A 10,305-nucleotide genomic window follows, 5' to 3' on the forward strand; every position below is an offset into this window, starting at 1 on the left:
CAGTCAATATCTTTTGATTGAGAATTTTTCATGAGATGAGATTTGACAAGGTAGGCATATGTAGAACAAAGAATCAATATTGTTAATTTCAAAGCCTAGTTATTTGTTTGGGTTAATTTTTAAAGCCAGTCAAAGGACCTCCTAACACAAGGTCAACAAGTTGTAAGAAAGTGATAAAATGAGTTTTAATTGGCAGTTCAGTGATGGATTCTGATTTGGATTTGTATTAGATGACTAATGGATCAACTTGTAATATCAGTTGTTTAAAAATGATTTTTTTTTAGCCAGACCCACTTTGGAGCCTGACTAATGTCAAATCAATTTCGCAGAGCTAAGGAAAAGCTTGCAAGTGTGAGGCTGGATAAATGGGAGTTATACAAGGATTAAATATGTGAAAGTTACTATGAGGTATACAAAAAAACTTGGTAACATCCTCCTATAGTTAAATGTCTTGGAAATTGTTCAAATTTGATGATTTATGATGACCATGAGATCAAGGATAATTGGGGAGATATTAAAGATGACTGAAAAAAGATAGCCCTGATTTCTTTATAAGCTCATTGTACCTAGATTCTAAGCCTAGAGTAGAAAATGTTCTCATGGCACCTTTGCATTAGAAAGTGATGAAATGGAATGTTATATCATCTCTTTGAGCCATGTGATGGATATTTGGTTGAGGCCCACAAGAAGACATGGATTCCTTCTCATCATTGTCATTACTCAAACTGACACTGAAACAAAGGTCATTTTCCCACATTCATTACTTTCCTTTTAAACTGTTTCAAGTTGCCATGATATCTTAGTGGATCATTGTACCCATTTCTGAATTTAATCATGGTATTTCATGGAGTGTCATTTTTCAATTATCTTGACCACTTTCATTGCACTGGTTATATTAATATAAATTTGACCACATCAATAGTAGGGGTGGTAGCTTGTAGAGTATAGAGGGAGTGGCTACATCCAAGGAAGAATGGATCCCCATGCAAAGGAGGAAACTAAAGGGGAGGTAGCCCACATCAAAGACATCCCCCATGCAAAAGGATAAAAGTTGCAATTTGTAAAGTGGCAGGGGCAGAGCCTCAAGCAGGTGGTGTCAAAGGCAAGGAAGAGAGTATTTCAAGAAATATTCCTAGACAAAAGAATGAGTGAGAGGCTGAATGATGATGATAGGAAAATTCATATGTTTCCTATTGAATTCCTGTTTGTGTCTACATATCCAATTATTGATATGAGTATTATTCTAAAAGAATCAAGGCAAGGATTTCCTGACAGTATCACAAAAAGTGTTAAAAATTTCATAACCCTGGATGCTAAAAGATGGGATCTTGAAGGATTGGATTATATTTTGAAACCATCAGACTTTGAACTTGGAGTTCATGGGTTTCTTTACTCAGAGAAATATAGACTTGCATCAAGATTAAAGGAATAGATGGAGATGAACATTAGCTTTGTACTGCCTCCAACACTTTCTATGGTTCTAGAAGATGTTCTCAAAGGCATTGGTAATTTGCTTCTACTTTGACTACTTGAGAACATGAAGCAGAAAGTAAACAACAAACTTCTTGCTGATTACATAGAATATGCAACACTAGTCGACATCAATAGATGCCATGGAAGAAAGAATGGGAGCATGCACTAAAAATAGTCAGAATACATTATCCCACATGGCTTGTGCGGAAGAAACCTTTTCACTTTAAATATAACAACACTCCCATTCTAAGTGTCTTAAAAGACACATGGTTTTGGAAGCCATGGCATGTGTAGTGGAGCCCATGGATAGCCAGCTGGCATGAAGATCGAGGAACTTTTGACCAAGTACACTAATAGAGAAAGCGTCAAAAAATGGCCAAATTCTAGTGGTCACCATGTCACCACCAAAAAATGGGAGGTTTCACAAGCAAGTGAAATGGTGACCTCCCAAAAAGTTGAGAAATCCAGCGAGAGATTGTTGGGTCAATTTGAATAGGTTGAACAAATTAGAGTCTGACATGTGGCATTTTGCAGGTGTTCAAGGGAGATACAAGGGGATATTTTAATATATTGAATATCTTTTTTCCAAGCGTCCAAATATCCATGTGAAAATTTTTTTTCAAAAATTAAATTTTTCTATTGTTTATACTATGGAAATTTTTTAATTTTTCAATTTTTTGCATTTTAATGTGAAATACTAGAGTTGGAGTTTGAAACTGTAAATGGCTACCATAGGGGATATTTTTATTTGAAATATCAAGTATCATATACTGTTGGAAAGGTCTCAAGATTAGAAATTTAGACATGGAATCAGATTTTGAGTAGGTCTTCACTAGTTCAAGTTATAGGCAGATATAAAATTTGGGCCTTGTTAGTGAAAATGATTAAAATTGAAAATATAGTTACAAACTTGGTAAAAACACATGGTAAAAGTTGTTGGGTCAATTTTGAGAATATTATGCCGTTGTGGTATAATTTGGGTCCAATTTTTAGTTATGAGGAATATTTGTTTTTGAGCTGTGATGAATTTTGGGATTTAAGTTGGAGTCATAATTGAAGAACCAAATCTTTTTTGGAATGGAAGAGAAAATGAAAAAATCTCTTGGTTAGGATTGAATTCTATCATCATATATATGTACTTTCTCCCTTTCATTTAATAGGTTGGAAAAATGGAAAATTTTTGAGTTGGAAATTGGAAAGGAAATTCTAGAATTGATGAAGTTTGAATGGATAGTATCTAGGATGTGCTAGTTCTAGACCATGAAGCTATGCTTTGGCTGTGATACCCCCTTCCCATCCCATTGATTTCTTATTCCCACCATTTTTTCTCTTGTATGACATCATATGTATATTGTACAATCTAGTTTATTTGGTATTTTGTGAGTCAATTTCATGTATTTTCATGTATTATTTCAAGGAAATCAATACAAAGAACAACAGGTATTGAGTTTCATTTTAAATCATGTCTCCTTTCTCAGTGATTTGTAATCTTTTATGATCTTTGAACAAAGAGCCTAGATCATAGTTGCAGTCCTTTAGGGTTGTATGTTGTTTCATTATTGCTTATAATTCAAGGTGTTATGTAAATGCTTCAAGGAAATCAATAAGGTTGCAGGTTTATTGAGGAGCATATTAGGTAAGAATGAAATTTAGATTGAACATTGATATCCGATTTCCAAGGTAAATGGATAGATCTAGAGTCTTGGCATAGGATATGTGTCTTACATATCCAAAATGTATGAGAGAGATTTATGAATTGCCCAATGGATGAGGCACTAATTAGCTACAAGATCATTAGTTTATTGTCCATACTTGGTTTTCATCTACTTTCCCCACCCACATAAAATCAAATCAAATTTAAATAATCTTTATATTTTATGATTGAAGAGCTAGAATAGGATGCCCTCACTTAACTTATGAATTGTACTATATTTTTTTTAGCTATTGCAGGTCTTTGTTATTGCATGAGTCAATAGGAGAAATAAGGGTTTATCTACTTTTTCAATATTCAAGTGTATGTTTTAGCACTAGTACCACATAAGTGAATTTGAGGTACAACCACCTAGGTTTTGTAGAGCTTGAAGAAGAAGAAGGGTCTGGCCTTATAGTTGGTCCATTGTTTGAAAGGGTATGTTGAAAATGGGAATTAGCTACCCCTAGATGTATCTTGTCTCATTGAGGTAATTTGAAACCATAGTGTTTCAAAACATGAATAGGTAGCTAACCTCATACCTCATTCAAGTAGAATTGAACATAGGTCATCATCTCTACTGAGAATACTTGTCGCTCTGCAAATTGTCACCATACTCAGCTAATCACAAATTGCTCCATTATCTATGAGTGTTGGCCCACCAATGGTCTATTGTACCACATATAATCTAGCTCCCATGAATTAGACCATCTATGTCACTCTCGATATGACCACCACTCGAATGCTATTAGATCATCAAAAATGTGCCAGTAATATGTAACATCCCCACTATGGGTCTATGGGACAAAACTTGTGTATCCAAAAATTTTGGGTTGGCTACACTCCTATGGTTAAACCCATGGTCAGATGACAAAAATGTGCTCCCACTTCCATATCTATGCTACCATTACTTTGCATGCCCAAGAGTGATCATCATGATATACTATCTCATATAGCTCATGGTACATATCAGCAAGTATGGCTAGTTCCCATGCAATCTTGTGAGGCCACGTAATTAAGTTTGCCACTAGTCTACCCCATCCTAGTAGGAAACCCTTCTAGCCCCTATTAATAACCAAATCCTATGCTACTAATGAGCATAACAAACTTGGTAGTGGGTAATCAGTGCCATACTCAACAAACTTGGTAGTGGGTAATCAGTGCCATAACAAACTTGGTAGTGAGTAATTAGTGCCATACTCAACAATGAGTCACTCCCAACTCAAATAGAAATCTAGGATAGTAATATCCTTGAAAATATCTTGCATCACTACCCTCCCCTCTGCCAGGGTTTAACCATAGTACGCCTATGACACACAACCAAAACCTGCATCAACATACCTCACATAGATATAAAAAAACCTAAAAGTGCAAAAAAAATGATCAAACTTATAACTCGCTAGATTACCATGGTAGGGTACTTGAAGGATGTGGTACACGTCCTCTAAACTAATGGTCAGCTCTTCAATAGGCAAGTTGAAGTTGTTGTGCTCACTATGCCATTACTCAACTAGTGCAGTCAACAACCCATGATTTGCCCATATACGGGGCATCCGTGTGACCCATCTCAATCCCATACTTACAATGGCCAACCTCTAACCATCATCAAGATGTTGTAAAACTCACAACCCCACAACTTTGGGGGATTTGATGAAAAGGGCTGGAAACACTATCTGCATTGCAAAATAGGAAAACATTAGCACAATTCAACAAGAATGCGAAATCCAACAAAAAAATGTAAAAAATAGTCTAGGTGACATTTCTTCCTATAATCAGGCAATACAATTTGCTGATTAAATGTAGTATGAAATTTCTTAAAATACTCGGGCCATAATTTTTTCCCGGGCGACATTTTGCACCAGTTTGTATGACATTTGGGCATGTCTCATATGACAAAACTTAAACAAACTGTGTGATACAATTTTTCATACAAAGTATCATGCGATATTTTTTAAAGTAGTCGTGTGATAATTTTTAAAATATTGCATGATATTCCATATAAAACCCCTAAAAAATGCAAAAAAAGCTCATATATGCTAAAAAAAGTGACAAAAAGTTGAAAACTTATCGGCGCCTCATAGTTGGCTAGCTAGTTGTGCAACTAGTTGTGCTTGAAACATGTTTGTGATTCAGAATTTTCTCCAAATCCATTATTCTCTCTCAACCACTCAAAATCTCTCAAAAATCACAAAAGACAAAATGATTTGAAAATGACACTTGGACCCCTTATATAGCCTTCCAACCTAATTTTGACCCATTTTTAAAACTCCTCAAAATTTTGCAAAAATTGTACCCTTGGCTAATTTCGATGTCTTGGGTCCATTTTTGGGACCAAAGTCAAAATCCAAATCCATCTTGATAGTCAAAATCACATTTTAAAATTCTACCTTCTTATATGCAGTTAGTTGACCTTTTGAGGCTTAATCTCTGAATCATTGCTGGGGCATCTTCATTTCTTCATGTCTTCATCATTTCTACAGTTCATATCTTCTTCTATTCACATTTTCATGTCTAAAATCACCTTTCTACTCAATTTGACCTAATTTTCATTATTTATCCTTCATGGTCAACTCTAGTCAAACTTGGGCATTCTATCATTTTTGTATGGTCACTCTTTGGTTCTAATCATCTATGTGTCATCTTGGACACCACTATATATTTATTTACTCATATCTAGCTTGATTATGCATTTACCTTACCCCATTTTGATTTTTATCCTGAGGGAGAAAAAATACTCTATCATCAGTTGCTACAGATCTCTATTTCTTAGGAGGATATGTTTGATGTTTTCATTTTCTCTCGATCCATCTAATTTTCTTAATGTTAGCATTCTTTTTGAATTTTAACATTGTCTCTATCCTAGTGTTCAATACTAATACTATCAGACTATACATTCAGGATTGGCTATCTCTTTTTGCATTTCATTCTTCGAAATTAGACATTTATATCTATTGTTGCCTACTTGGCTTCTATTTTCTTTGGCATAATGTGTTCCCAAATCAATCACACATTAATAAAAGAGGGGAAAATGTAATCACCCAAAAATGGTCATGTAGACTATTAGCCCCCCTTCTTAGTATTTTGGATAATTTAATTAATCATTTACCTAGACCAAATTACTAATAATCAATTAATTAGATTATACCATTATTTCATTAAAATAACATGTCCCCTTTTAATTAAATAAAAGACCCCATTCTTCTAACCCACTTAAAGTGCACACATAAAGTCCTTTTTCTATTTTTCAAATTAAAAGAAAAGGCTTTGTGACTTTTTTCTTATATGGGAAGTCAACTTCTATTTTATTGGTTGACTTTCTTTTAGATGGATCACTCCTATTTTCAAACTTCACCCTTTATCATCCATCATTTTGACCTTGATCTCAACCATCTGTACAACTTTAAAAGAAAAAGCTCTCCTCAAAGGATCTATCCATCTTTTGAGTATTGTTATGTTGCAGGTTTTATAATAGGTTTCCTTGGAGCTTTGAGGAGAACTTCTCATTCCTTGTCTCATTCTATCATCACCATTGCATATTAATTTAGAAGCATCTTTCATGGTACTTTTTTTCTTTTTGCAATAGTCTCTCCCACATAGCATAACTAGGCTGGTTTGTAACACTTTCATTCTTATCACTATAGCTGAATTTTGCATTTCATCTTATCTTACTTTATATTTTCATTGCATCTTTGAGGAAATCCTTGTGGACATTTACATTCTTTCATCTCATCTTCGAAACCTCTCATTGCATGGTTTACTAGCAAGATGAGTATCTCTAAGGCTCAGTTGAGAGCCTTCTTATTCTTGAAACATACTCTCTTGCACTCCATGGATAGGGAGCTCTAAGCTAGAATCCAAGCATTCTAAACTCATGGAATCACTTGGATAGAATGGTTTAGAGCGTGACAAAAATATAGTGTACACAATACACTTGCAAAAGAATCTTGAAGCATCTCTTGAGGAACTAGACACATTTACTGATGAGATGAACAAGTTGAATGCACAACAATTTATTCATAAATTAAAAGATCAAATTGAGAACACAAGATCTAAGAAAGAACTTTAACAAATCAAGGATCATGAATCAACCATAAAACCTTAAAAGGAGAATAAAATTTTGAAGCATGAATTATAGATCACATAATTGAAGAGGAGCGTGATGGAAGATGAGAAGATAAGTCAATCGGCTATGATATCTGAGAATGTAGATCTAAAATCTCAACTTATTAAAGTAAATCTAAACTTGAGACTATAAAATTAAAGTTTGTAAAATTTGAGAAATACAATGTTATTGTGAAAGGAGAGCTTACACAAACCTAGCAACATTTTGAGAAGTTTTTTTGCAAGTATAGAGAGACTTTATGATCAAATTATGGCACAAAGACATGTTGGGGATAAGGTAGGAATTAGATATGTTTAAGGAGAATCATATAAAGGATCCAAATTTATTGAAGAGAAACAACTTGTGAACCATAACATAGTCAACAAGAAGATCTGAACCATAAAGTACCAAATCAACCTTAAGAACCTAAAATTCCAAGGAGACAATTCAATGTAATATATTTTGCATGCAATCAACATGGAAACATGAAGATGGAATACACAAGTAATTATTTTAAATCCTTTTCTAGTTATTGTTATAGTTGCTTTATTTATGGACATACAGGTCATGCATGTAAGAAACCTAGATTTGATAGTAATATGCATGAAAGGATTAAAAACACAACAAGAAAACCTTTGAGGGTAAATAAAATCATTACCAATGGAGTTATGTTACAAGTGCAACAACTTTGGGCCTATTGCTAGAGATTGCAAACTACAAACTAATCAAATTGGACCTAGATAAGGAATTAGAGTTATGGCATGTCAGATTTGCAATAAATTGGGACATATAATAAGATATTTTAGATTGAATACTTATAAAAATATGATAACACCTAGCATGAGATCACATAATATGATGATCTGAAATCATATAAGGAATTTGAAAAATAATGCAAGAAGGAATGATAATCTAAAGGGAAAGAAAGTAGAAAGCACTAATATGATATTTATTAGAGAAGGAACACCAACAAATGATAAATTATGGGTGGACAAATAAAGGAAAAATATGATAATGAGATGGAAATAATACCAATTACTGAACCCCTTTCATCTACTTGAATGGTCAACTTTATAAGCTTAAACATGGGATATTGGGCTTAAAACCTATCAGACCCCTAGATCTTGGAATTAAGTCTTGTGCAGTTAACATGAGCATGACATGATATTATAAAGTCTATATCTAATTCCACAAAATTTTTAATGGTTGTATGTGAGGCCATTGAAGAGATAAAGGTTATTGGACTGAAGAGCAATTTTTTTTGTGTATGCACTGGTGCTTCTAATGCAAATTTGATCATGCAAGGATTTAAGGGTTAAAATCATAAACTTTGATCACCATTCAAAGTCCTACTTGCTAGTATGAAAAATGACACAACTAGCTTGATAGTAGAGGATATGGACTTGGAGAAATACTTTTAGATAACAACTTTATCACTCTCCAAGATAGAAAAGAAGTCCAAAAAATTGAGTAAGAATGCTCAAATTTTTTTAGAGAAAATAATTGAGAAATTACAAAGTACACTTAAATTTTCCACTCAAATAAAATAACATGACATTGAGAAGAAATAAGAAAGAGTCATTGAGGAATTTGATAACCACTTTTCAACTCTTGAGGATGCAATGAATATTGAATTGCAAACTAAACATGATGCACAAATTTTCAAACAATATGTCACAATATCATAAGTGTTTTAATGGTGTTGGATGTTTTCATTAAAGATATGAAAAGGTGTATTTCAGAGGTTAAGAACTTATATATTTAATGTTCATTAACACACAAGCACACTCATGCCATTGATAAAGACATTAAGAGAAAAAATGATGAACTTGAAAATATAGTAGAAGAATTAAAGAAGAAAGATGCCAAGATTATTGAAATAGATCAAAGGATTAGTAAGGCATAAGATGAGTTAAGGTTTTTGAAGAATGAAAAAGAGATAATCTTGGAAAAAATCAATCTAATTAGAGAACACTTACCATTGAAGATAGATTTAGTACGAAGAGAATTATCCACACTATTAGAAGCTAAATTATCATATGATAAATTTGGTTTTACTAATCTTAATTCAACAATGTTAGAATCTTATGTATTGTGTGGAATTATTAATATTGATAGTGTAGTTAGAACTTCAAGGGATACTAAATTTGTAAACCCAAAGGAGAACTTTTCTAACTATATGCCACTCTTGGGAAAATATTTACCTTGAGTAAAGAAGAAGAAGACACCAAGGTTTTGGATTGTATATAGATTTTGACTTAGCTTTATCATTGATGTTAAGGGAGGAGTAACGGGAAAGAAAATTGTAAGTATTCTACAATATATATGCATATTGAATATATTGTAAGAGGTACAAACACCAAATAGATATAAATTATAATATAATGGGGAGCACAATATATATGAAAGATGGTATAATTATAAGAATGATCCACAATTTTTTCATTTTGAAATTTTGACAAGGCCATTGTGAACACTTCACAATTTTTGCATACTTATACATTATTTCCCATATGTTGTCATCAATGCCACAAGGGAAGATTGTTGGAAATTTGGCTAAGGTTAGATATTAGGGTTGTCATTCATCGAAACATATTACCTATTTTAAGATGGAATAACTTAAGGATAAGTTAGAAGTTAGCATACTTAGATGACTATCTCAGTATAATGCTTGTAAACATATATTTGGCAAATAATTTTGTTTAGTGAGCTTCACTAGAATAATATTGTGCTATGTAGGCTTAGAGGATGTTAGGAAAGACAACTTTGAGTATATGTTCAATACTGCTAAAGCATTTGTTAATTTTTGAAAAGATTTTTAGAGACTAGCATGAAAGCACAAAATAACGTAATTAATAGAGAATTGAGTTTATGGTTAATGAATTATTTTGGTTTAACAAAATAATTACTTAACAAGGTTGGGAAAACATCATAGATGTTAACCATCACATGAAAGAAATTAATTTGAATATTTGGTAATGTACAAGGTAGCACATGTCCAACAGATTAAAGTTTTGGGCATATAGAAGAATATTCTTAT

The 10,305-nt window shown here is 33.0% G+C and overlaps 1 pseudogene; it reads left to right on the top strand.

Annotated features, from left to right (window-relative positions):
• Window positions 1-973: 973 nt before the first annotated feature.
• Window positions 974-1,642, top strand: LOC149562015 (uncharacterized; annotated as a pseudogene).
• The last annotated feature ends 8,663 nt before the right edge of the window (window positions 1,643-10,305 follow it).

Source organism: Cupressus sempervirens, chromosome 4, assembly GCF_028749045.1.
Source record: "Cupressus sempervirens isolate cs-2001-9-10 chromosome 4, ASM2874904v1, whole genome shotgun sequence".
Lineage (NCBI taxonomy): Eukaryota > Viridiplantae > Streptophyta > Pinopsida > Cupressales > Cupressaceae > Cupressus > Cupressus sempervirens.